The sequence below is a fragment of the Hylobates moloch genome, unplaced genomic scaffold (assembly GCF_009828535.3).
Source record: "Hylobates moloch isolate HMO894 unplaced genomic scaffold, HMol_V3 SCAFFOLD_4, whole genome shotgun sequence".
In the NCBI taxonomy this organism is placed as follows: Eukaryota; Metazoa; Chordata; class Mammalia; order Primates; family Hylobatidae; genus Hylobates; species Hylobates moloch.
The window spans coordinates 52,182,518-52,195,135 of NW_026652279.1; positions in this window are offsets into that span (position 1 = coordinate 52,182,518).

Genomic DNA, 12,618 nt, shown 5'->3' on the forward strand with positions numbered 1-12,618 from the left:
TCATCATCAATCTAAAAATCAGCTTAATTGATGGCAAGTCATTTTATTGGTATTTTCAAACTGGAAATGGAGAAATTACAACAGAGAAAATTTGAGATTGATGAAGATCCTGAATCAAATGAGGAAAACAGAAACAAAAATACTTGCTTCAACTCTAGGATATGTATCCTAAAGGCTAAAATAAGAAATGTTATTGATTATTCTTATTTTAATGCACTGTCATACCTGTGAACTGCCAATTGCAAGTAATAATATTTAAGAGTAGATGTTTCAAATATAAAGCAATTATATGTATATCTTATTTTTACAAAAGTTTAATTTTAAAATATTTCTATTAAATTTAAACAAAGGCAAGTCAGATATTAAGCATGATACAATATTAGATTATCTGTATTTGGATTTTATTTACCAGTAATTGAACTAGAAAGAACACACATCAATAAAATCTGTTTATATTCTCTCTACATTATTTGTGAGATTTGGACTGACCTTAATAAATTAAATATTATGAATACATTGGCCCTTGGAATCAAGAATGAAGAAGATGTAAGCATTCTCTTGCAAATCTATGACCTTGCTTGCTTGAGAGATTCAGTAACTGCCATGGCCGTGCCAATCTGAATGATGGATATTTTTTAATGTGCCAGGGAACACACAACAGAGTCCTCTACTGAAAGCAACAATGGCTTTACACAAAATCTGCCCCATGCAGAGTTCTTGAAACTTAGCAGACAGAAAGAAAGATAAAGAATTGAGGAAAGTTGGTGATGGATGGGTTTAAAGTTCTTTCTATACCTTAGTGAACATCAGATCTTAAGCAAGTTATTTCATTGCTTTAAGCCACAACTCCCTCTTCAGAAAAACGAGACTAATAATGCTAGACTTAAAGAGTTATAAGAAAGAGAGTCAATTGGCATAGACGGACTTGCTGATTTCATTCATTGTACAACTGAGCCTTCAGGATGGGAATATGTAAACTGCAGCTTCATTGTTTATTTGACGCAAGCTTAACATGTGTCCTCAGTCAAGTCATTGCTGAGTTTCTCCATCTAATATGTCACCTCTCTCATATGTATAAGGCAAGAACTTCTTGGCGTAATAATCTATAGAAAAAGATTTCTATTGCATCTGACAACAGTTGCTTTTATTATTATTTACATTTTAACAGGGATTATAGTTTTTTCTTCAGGAGTTTGGTTAGGCTAAAAAGAAGTCTATGAGATTTGCCAATTGAATTTTTTGTAATTTTAACTTTTATATGATTTATCCAAATCATACCTAATCACTTTCAGCAAATATCCAGGGCTATATAATTATCAGCTATCAGTACGATGTGACAGCCCTTTCCTAATATATCCAACACTTTTAGACAGTCTCTTCTGAGAGGCATAATTCCCTGTGATAAATAAAATTCTTTTCATCTCAAAATCTGAGAAACGTGATGTGTATCTAATTTTGGTTCACAAACACGGTGATCAATTAACATCTCTAATCTAAATGTTGAGCATTTTACTTTCTCCTGTGTGTTTACTTGTTTGCCTCTTTGTTTACGTACTTCTTTCATCCTTTTCTTCCTCCCTAGGAGTGAAAATTGTCAGCTCATTAAAACTGAGAAGTCAAAGCCATTAAATGCAACAACAACAACAACAAAAAGGAACAATTATTCACACTAAACAAAATGAGTTTTCTCTGAGAGCTACATTGAACAGTGTATAATGTTAACTTTTGATTGTTTTCTTTTCTTTTTCTTTTTTTTTTTTTTTCTTTTACTGTCAACTTCCAGGCAAGCCATTAGAGGAAGAAGAGGGGGAATGAAGGCAAAAGAGCCTGAAAGCACTTGGCTGGTTTTCCATATTGAACTCTGCTCCCTTCCTGTCTCCAATAAAGACCAACTCCAGTAATGGGCCCCTGAAAAATATGAGATTCCTCAGTCACAAGTGTTGCTCCACACAGCTGCATGAAGAAGAAAGGAACCAAAATGCACCCTGGCCTTTTATACAGTTCCTTAAAGACAAAAGTCCAAGACTTACCATTCATCACCATACTCCCAGCTCCCAGTCAGGATTCGCTGTTTGTAGAATCAATTTGAATATAATTATATATTTTTTCGGACGTTTGGCAACAAGATCCTTTAAATGCCTTATTTATAGAGCATATTGTTTCCCTGACCAAACTACATCAAATCCACTGACTGTGTTAATTGATCCATGAACCTCCCCCACCAGATACTAGGCATTTGCTGTAATCAATTCTTGTTTCTCACAGCTTATCCCCATCTTTAGCTCATTAATCATCTACTGTCAGATGTCCTTGCCTGTCCAGATGCTTTGACTGGTTTCAGTCTTACTTGGGATATTCCAGTGCCCAGCCTCTAAGATTATCTTTGATCCCCTCTTCCTAAATGGTATAGGAAAGTGAACCTAAGAACATCTTCCAATAAACTGGCAGCTGGGTTTCCTCTCTCCAGCCAATCCCTGCTACCTCCAGCTGGCTGTTTAATGACAGCACCATCAGTAGTAAATCAACCTTCTCCACAACAGCCTTCTCCAGAGACTCACCTGCCCCATTTCCACCAATTCACTACCAAAGCTCTGAGAGAACTTTATGTCCTCCAAACTCTGTCTGGGTATTGACTTAGGGTTGAGTTTGGGGTTTGTTTCTTCAATTTGCAGCAATGTGGCTTTTGAGCAGTGGCAGTAGTAATGGAGACAATAATGTCCCAACAAGGCAAGTTCTGAGCAGCATCACTGCAATTCAGGTATTGAGGATTTAGTGGTATCTTCTTGTTAAAGGTGCTAAAGACTATAGCATACAGTATCTGTGAGCTTCCCATCAACCTGCCACGAGACAGAAAGTGTTTCAGAAAGTTGAAGTTCAGATCTTATGCTAAGCGATTTGAGTCAGTGACTACCGACTACATTGTTTGTATCAACAAATTCTCTCAACAGGCTAGTGGCCAGGGAAGCACCTGCTACCACCACAGATGTCACTGCAAAGAAGCATTCTGCTCAACAATTACATATCCAAGACCCAGAATGAAGCTCTCCTGCAAAAATGACATTTTAATTAGACTTGATTCTCTTTGAGAAATAATGCAGTAAGCTAAATTCTCTCTTTGCCACCTATCCTTAAAATCATCATTCTAAGCCAAAACAACTTTTAAAACAGAAAACAAAATTAGAGGGCTAACATTCTGATTTCAAGATTTATTATAAAGATGCATGAATCCAGACAATATGGTATTGGCATAAAGATACGCATGGGGCAAATACAACTTAGTAGAACAAAAGAGTGTGTTCAACAAATGGTGGTAGAAGAGTTGGATATCCATAAGCAAAAAAATAAACGTTGGTCTATACATTATACCATGTACAAAAGTTAACCAAAAATGGTGCATAGGTATAAATACTAAACTTAAAATTGTAACAAAACTTATCTAAGAAAACATAAGAGAAAGTCCTTGTAACCTTTAGATAGCCCAAGAGTTTTTAGATATAAAACAAAAGCTTATATTTTATGTATAATAATTCATTTATTTTTGCTAATATTTATATAAGGTGGCATCATTACTTTCCTCATGTCTCCACATGGCTTCATAAGAAGAAGAAGAGAAGAGAGATCTCTCCCCTTCCATGTGCACATGCCAAAGAAAGGCCGTATAAAGACATAGTGAGAAGGTAGCTGTCTGAAGGCCAAGAAGAGAGCCCTCATCAGAAACCAAATTTGCCAGCACTTTGGTCTTGGACTATTGGGGGAATCAGCCCCCAACATTTCAATGTAGGTTCTTTTCTATTTTCCCTAAGTGTCAGCTGGTCTGAGAAATAAAGAGAAAGAGTACAAAGAGAGAAATTTTACAGCTGGGCCTCTGGGGGTGTCGTCACATATTGGTAGGACCATGACGGTGACCCCGAGCTGCAAAACCAGCAAGTTTTCATTAGGGATTTTAAAAGGGGAAAGGGTGTACAAACAGGGAGTAGGTCACAAGGATCACATGCTTCAAAGGGCAATAAAGATCACAAGGCAAGGCAACATTAGAATTACTGATGAGGGTCTATGTCCTGCTGTGCACGCATTGTCTTGATAAACATCTTAACAGGAAATGGGGTTTGAGAGCAGAGAACCGGTCTGACTAGAATTTACCAGGCTGGAATTTCCCAATCCTAGCAAGCCTGAGGGTACTGCAGGAGACCAGAGCGTATTTCAGTCCTTGTCTCAACCGCATAAGACAGACACTCCCAGAGCGGCCGTCTATAGACCTACCCCCACAAATGCATTCTTTCCCCAGGGTTACTCCTTGCTGGGAAAAGAATTCAGCGATATTTCTCCTACTCACACATCCGTCTATAGGTTTTCTGCGAGAAGAAAAATATGAGTCTATTCTGCCCGACCCCGCAGGCAGTCAGACCTTATGGTTATCTTCTTGTGTTCCCTGAAAATCACTGTTAATTCTGTTCTTTTTCAGGGTGCACTGATTTCATATTGTTCAAACACACATTTTACAATCAGATTTCATATTGTTCAAACACACATGTTCTACAATCAATTGGTACAACAGTGGTCCTGAGGTGACGTACATTCTCAGTTTATGAAGATAACAGGATTAAGAGGTTAAAGTAAAGACAGGGACAAGAGATTATAAGAGTATTATTAGGGAAGTGATAAATGTCCATGAAATCTTCACAATTTATGTTCAGAGATTGCAGTAAAGACAGGCATAAGAAATTATAAAAGTATTAATTTGGGGAACTGATAAATGTCCATGAAATCTTCACAATTTATGTTCTTCCGCTCCACTGGTCCCTCCACTCAAGGTCCCTGACTTCCCGCAACATTGGACTTATCAGGTTCCAAAATTGTGACAAAATAACTTTCTGTCCTTTAAGCTACCTAGTCAATGATATTTTGTTATGACAGCCCAAACACTAATACACAACCCAAACGTCCATCAACAGGTGAATGGATAAACAAATCATTGTATGTCTACACAATGGAGTACTAGTCACAAATAGAAAAAAATGAACTACGGATACACACAAAATTATGAATGAATATATAATTAGGTTGAACAAAAGAATCTGTCAAAATAGAGCACATGCTATATAGTTCTATTTATATAAAATCTAGGAAGTCCAAACTAAACTATGATGACCAAAGCAGATCAGTCATTGCCTGGAAGGGAGGAGTGGGGAAGAGTGGAATTAAATGATTACAAATGGACATGAGAAAACCTCAGGAGTGAAGAATATGTTCACTGTCTTGATTGTGGTCATGTTTCCACGAGTGTATACTATATCAAAACTCACCAAATTTCAGCCAGGTATGGTAGCTGACACCTATAATCTCAGCAATTTTGAAGGCTGAGGCAGGAGGATTACTTGAGCCCAGGAGTTTGAGACCAGTCCTACCAACATGGCGAGAGACTACCCTCCCACTCCCCATCTCTTTAAAAAAAAAAAAATCAAATTTTATACTTTTTTTGAGTTTTTTTTTTTTTTTTTTTTTTTGATGGAGTCTCACTCTGTCTCCCAGGCTGGAGTGCAGTGGCATGATCTTGGCTCACTGCAACCTCTGCCTCCTGGGTTCAAGCGATTCTCTTGCCTCAGCCTCCCACATAGCTGGGATCACAGGCATATGTCCCCATGCCCAGCTAATTTTTGTATTTTTTGTACGGACAGGGTTATGCCATGTTGGCCAGGCTGGTCTCGAACTCCTGCCTCATGTGATCTACCTGCATTGGCCTCCTGAAGTGCTGGGATTACAGGCATGTGCCATGGAGCCCAAGCTAAATTTTATACTTTAAATAACTGCAGTTTCCTCACAAAAGAAAGTAGATGAGAAGGGTAGAAAGACTCCCACTATATATTGCTAAGTGTAAAAAGCAAAGTCCAAGGTCATACTACTATTACTAATAGCAACTCACTTAGCACTTACTTGTAGCAGATATTCTTCTAAATGCTTTATGTATAATAATTCATTTATTCTTGCTAATATTCATATTCACATAAAGTGGCATCATTACTTTCCCTTTTGCAAATGAGGGAACTGAGGCTTATTGCAATCACACAGCTAACAACTTGTGAATCAGGGCTGCTATCCCTGCAGTTGGATTCTAATCTGTTTTTTTTGTTATTTTTTTTTTTTTTTGAGACAAGTCTCGCCCTGTCTTCCAGGCTGGAGTGCAGTGGCGTGATCTCAGCTCACTGCCAGCTCCGCCTCTCGGGGTCACGTCATTCTCCTGCCTTGGCCTCCCAATTGGCTGGCACTACAGATGCCCACCACCACACCCAGCTAATTTTTTGTATTTTTAGTAGAGACAGGGTTTCACTGTGTTAGCCAGGATGGTCTAGATCTCCTGACCTTGTGATCTGCCCGCCTTGGCCTCCCAAAGTGTTGGGATTACAGGCGTGAGCCATTGCACCCAGCCATTTAATCTGCTCTTAATCACCACACTTGACTGTAAGATCTTACTATGTAAAATAACTGTGCATGCAAAGGCAGATGTATTTGGAATGGGGAAGGAGATGGAACTATAGAAAGGGTTCTGGTGAAAGGGAAATTTATTCTTTAAGATAAATACTATTTTCTTGTTTAATTTTATAGCAATCAGCCCTGTGTCAATTGTTTCCTTCTGGAAGCATATGCCAAGATGATAAGTGAGAAGTGCAAGTGTTTTATTGGGAAGTAACACCTGTGAAAGGTAAAACAAAAAGCAAGATTGGTCAGGGAGAGCTTCAGATAATCAAACAGATCAGCCTAAATCTCAGTCAACCCAGTGGGGAACTCTGAAGCAAAGATCGCCCTTTAGAGGTGTTTCATCTCATGCTGAATACAAATGACCGGACCCTAGTAACCCTGTGATGCTGTCATTGCTGTGGACTACTTACAAAGTGTGCCCTGAGCCTGAACAAAAGCTGAGGAGAATCCAGAAAATACTGTAGGAGGAAGGGTGTCAATTTCCCACACTCTCTGTAGCACAATAGCAAGTTCTCTCTTAAAGGGAGATATGAACCGCTCTCCTTCTTGGCAACCACACTATCAAACAGGAAGAATATATTTTCTTACAGAGTTCTTAATGTGCAGTAAGTTACCCAATTATTGATCAAAATGGTTGAGAAAATATCCATTTCTTTAGTATGTTTTTTCCCTTCGGGAGAAGGAAAAACAAATGATATGCTCAAGTGATATGCTGAATCTTCTGCAAAAGACACTGCTTCTTTTTTTTTTTTTTTTTTTTTTGAGACGGAGTCTTGCTCTGTCGCCCAGGCTGGAGTGCAGTGGCGCAATCTCGGCTCACTGCAAGCTCCACCTCCCAGGTTCATGCCATTCTCCTGCCTCAGCCTCTCCGAGTAGCTGGGACTACAGGCGCCCGCCACCACGCCCGGCTAATTTTTTGTATTTTTAGTAGAGATGGGGTTTCACCGTGGTCTCGATCTCCTGACCTAGTGATCTGCCGGCCTCGGCCTCCCAAAGTGCTGGGATTACAAGCGTGAGCCACCGCGCCCAGCCCAACACTGCTTCTTTAACTCAGGAATGGAAAACCAAACATTGTATGTTCTCACTGATATGTGGGAGCTAAGCTACGAGGACGTAAAGGCATAAGAATGATACAATGGACTTTGGGAACTTGACAGGAAGAGTGGGAGGGGGTAGAAGGATAAAAGACAACACACATGGTGCAGTGTATACTGCTCAGGTGATGGGTACACCAGGATCTTACAAATCACCACTAAAGAACTTACTCATGTAACAAAATACCACTTGTACCCCAATAACTTACGGAAAAATAAAATAAAATAATAATTTTTAAAGACTGCTTCTTTATATCTTATCAAGTGTGGAAAACGACTCAACGGCCCTCTCAAATTCTACTCAAATAGGCCTTATATGTTGCTGATTATACTACCTCAAGTAGGAACCATATACTGGTATTTATTTACTATTAGTATTATCACAGCACAATAACAGTTTCCATGCAAAGGGGAACAAGTCAAGGTGGAATCAAAAGTCATCAATGCAAAAGGTTCCACTTTTACTTTCAAATTTGATTGAAGTAGATATACAAGTCAACATTCTCAAAAAGGAAATAAATTTGCTATTTTGCTACTTTCCCAATCAAGAGAAAGGAGATAAATCCCCAGCATATTCAGTGAAAAGGATCTAGTGAAATATCCTGGCAGGTCAGTCCTATTTGAGAAATGGTTACATTACTAAGTCATATGAATAATTAAACAACTCTTGCCACCTGCAGGAAACAGAAGATGAAGGATAATATCAAGTACCTCTCAATTCTAACTGCAAAAAAAAAAAAGTCATTTTCCCCAAAAATCAGTAATTCCGACTTGATAAACTGGTACAAAATTATTAATTTCCTGTATTTGAGAAATTAAGAGATAGCACTTTTTAAATTTTACCTGCTTGTCTTTGACAGTTATATATTCTTTTCCTTGTGGTTCTCTCTTTCCTTTTTCAATAAATTCTTCTCTCAGCACACACACACACACACACACACACACTCACACACACACACACACATTCACCTATAACACTACATTTTAAACTTGTAATGTGATTATGGAAATAGACTGTGAACCAGGAGAACAAGTTTCATATTCATATCTGCTAGCGAATATTCTGCCTTAGGTTAGTCAGCTAATTTTTCATTTAAATTGATTTTTAATTCAACCTTTGCAAATGCCCAAGTAATGATTAACTAAAATATAAATAAGCAAACAAAGATAATTGTTCTGTGAAATGGAAATATACTCAGCCTCCAAAACACCACAGTCTCTCTCCTCAAGTAACATTTTGTCTTAGTCTAAGAAAAAGCAAGAACAAATAGAAAGTCTGTGGGAAAACACTAGGGAAAAGGCAAACATCTAATGAAGAATTCTGAGCTTCTTGCCCGTATAACTGCGATGGCAATAGCCAGGTCGCAGTTTGAAATGCCTGCTGAAGATGAATTTGATTGTGCATACATCAAAAAACAAACAAGAAGTTCAAGAATGTGAATCAGATGACACTGAGCTTTTGCTGTGTTTCAGACTGTGCTAAGCACTTTACTGGCATTATTCTATTGATGCCCTAACAACAATCTTAGGAAGCAGATATTAAAATCCTCATTTTAGAGATGAGAAAAATCAAACCCTAAGGATTAAATACTTGACACAATGAAAAAACCCAGAATTCAAAAGTAGGTTTTTTTAGTTTTTTTTTTTTTTAAATTCCTCAGCCTGTACTATACTAAGCCACATGAAGCAGAGGAACCATCATGTTGACTCTCAAACCTTAGCGTGCCTCAGAACCACCTGGCAGACTTCTTAAAATAGACATCTGGGCCCCAATCCCAAAGTTTCTGATTTGGTGGGTGGGGCCAGAGGATTTACATTTCTATCTAGCTCCCAGGTAATGTTGATTCTGCTAGTCTAGACATCACATTTTGAGAAGCAGTGTTCTAAACCAATGGCTCCCAGACCTTTGCATTTCAGGCAGCAATTTTGTTTAATGAAGTTTGAGTGGGCAAAGAACATGAATTGATTTTCTTTTAACAAAAGACATACAAATGGCAATAGTATATTAAAAAATGCTCAACATCACTAATCATTAGAGAAATGCAAATTAAAACCACAATGAAATATCATCTTACCCCAGTCAGAGTGGCTATTAATAAAAAGACAGAAAATAACAGATGTTGACAAAGATGCAGAGAAAAGGGACATTTTATACACTGTTGGTGGAAATGTACGCTATTTGTGGTAGTACAACCTCTATAAAAAACTGTATGGAGATTTCTCAGAGAGTTAAAAATAGAACTATCATTCAATCCAGCAATCTCACTACTGGACATACACCAAAAGGAAAAGAAAGAAATTTATCAAAAAGATACCTGCACTCATTTGTTTATTACAGCACTATTCACAACAGCAAATATATGGAATCAACCTAAGTGTCCATCAGTGGAGGATTAAATAAAGAAAATGTGATAAACATACACAAGAGAATATTATTCATCCATTAAAAACAATGCAATCAACAATATGGATAGAACTAGAGGTCATTATCATAAGTAAAACAAGCCAGACACAGAAAGTCAAATACTGCATTTTTCTCATCATAAATGGGTACTAAACAATGTGTATACACAGACGTACAGAGTGGAATGATAGACAATGGAGATTCAGAAGGGTGAGAGGATGGGAGGGGTGGAGGATGAAAAATTACTTTATGGATATAATGTACATTATTTGGGTGACGGACACTCCCTAAAGCCCTGACTTAACCCCAATACAACCTATGAATGTAACAAACTTGTAGTTGTACCACATAAATTTATACAAATTAAAAAATAAAAATAAAGTTTAACAGACCACCAAATTTTATTGCGGTTGGTTGTTACATAAATAACACACAAAAAAGAAAAGAATACTGTATTCTAATACTTCTATAATTTATTTTTGTTTTTTGAAAACTAAGGCATAACTTACATGCAGTAAAACTGACCCTGAAAGTTTTGACAAACATATATAGTCATGTAACCAACACTACAATCAAGACATAGGAGGCAGGAGCAGGGGCTCACACCTCTAATCCCAGCACTTTGGGAAGCCAAGGCAGGTGGATCACCTGAGGTCAGAAGTTCAAGACCAGCCTGGCCAACACGGTGAAACCCCATCTCTACCAAAAATAAAAAATGATGGTGCACATCGGTGATCCCAGCTACTCAGGGGGCTGAAGCCAACCCGAGAGGCAGAGGTTGCAGTGAGCTGAGATCGCGCTGCTACACTCCAGACTGGGCGACAGAAAGAGACCCTATCTCAAAAAAAAAGATACGGGACAGCTACATCATTCAAAAAAATACCCCCATGACTTACTGTAAAGAAAAGAAGAAGAAAAAAAAGAAACCCTCCTCCACCCCTAGACTACAACGACCACCAATGTTTTCTGTTTCTATAGTTTTACTTTTTCCAGAACATCATATAAATGAAGTCAGCCAGTATGTAACCATTTGAGTCTGGCTTTTTTCTCTTAGCATAATGTATTTGAAACTCATCTATTTTGTTTTGTGTAGTTTGTTTCTTTTTGTTGCTAAAGAATATTCCATTGTATGGATATATCACCATTTGCTTAACTAGTCCCAAGCTGAGGAGCATTTGAGTTGTTTCCACTTTTGGGCAATTACCAAAAAAACTGTTATAAACATTCATAACATTCATATACAGGTTTTTGTGTATGTAGCTAAGAGTAGTATGTAGCTAAGAATGATATAGTAAGTTTATGTCGAACTATATAAGAAACTTCCAAACCATTTTCCAAAATGGTGTCACTATTTTAAATCCTCACCAGCAATGTATAAGAGTTATTCCACATCCTCACCAAGACTTAATAATGTCAGATTTTTTATTTGTTTGTCTTTAATCCTAGCCATTCTAATATATAAATAGAAAAATCTCATTGTAGTTATCATTTGTATTTCCCTAATGACTAATGATTTCAGCATCTTCTCATGTCTTCCAACTTGGTTCTTTTTCAAAATTGTTTTGTTTACTATACCTCCTTTGTTTTTCCATATAAATTCTAGAATCAGCTCATTAGTTTCTATAAAAATATCCTGTCATAATTTTGATTGTCATTTCATTGACTCTATAGATCAATTTGGGAAGAATTAAGATCTGAACAAAACTGGGTCTTCCAGTACATGAATATGGCTTACCTTTTATTTAGGTCTTTGATTTCGTTCATCAGTATTTTCTTGTTCTCAGCATGTAGATCCTGAATATATTTTGTAAGATTTACATGTATTTTATATTCTTGTATGTAAGATTTATATGTATTTTATATTCTTGTAGTGGTACTTATTAAATTTCAATTTCTCATTATTCATTGCTAGCCTATCAATAGTTTAATTTTCAAAGAAGTTTTAGCACTAAAAGTGGGAATGGTGCACAGTAAACTGTTAATAAATATTTTTGGTTTAGTGAATAATGAATAAGTAAAATGAGAGAAAAACAGAATAAAAAAGCAGTGTCCAGTTCTAGAGAAGAAAGTAAACCTAAGGAAATAAACAGTCAAGATGCCCAACTTGCATCTTGATATTACTCAAATATCCCATGGAGTTTATCTCATGTTTCTTAGACCTTCAGATATGCACCTCCTTCTTGACATTCAGGTCTCAACTTATATGAAACCTACTCAGACAACCCAATATTTGCCACACCCTTAGTCATTTTCTGTCAGTTCACCTTGTTTTAACTTTTTCATAATGCTTTTTATTACTTGACCTTTTCCTTTTATTGACTTACTTGATTATTTTTGGTCTTCCCTCACTAGTTTTCTTTATTGCTATATCAAAGCACTTAGAACAATGTCTGATACACAGATGGCATCAATATTTGTTTATATAATGAAAGAAGAAGGAGATGCATGGATACAGGGATGAGCTGCAAAAATAACCTTTTATAAAAAGAACAAAAAATAAAACCCACTCAAAAGAGCAAGAAATATCTATCATAAGGTACTTGAAATACATTTTTTAAGTATGCAAGACCTTCAAGGAAAAAAATATAAAATATTGCAGGACATAAAAGATGTAAGTAAATATAATATCATAAATGAGAAACTTAA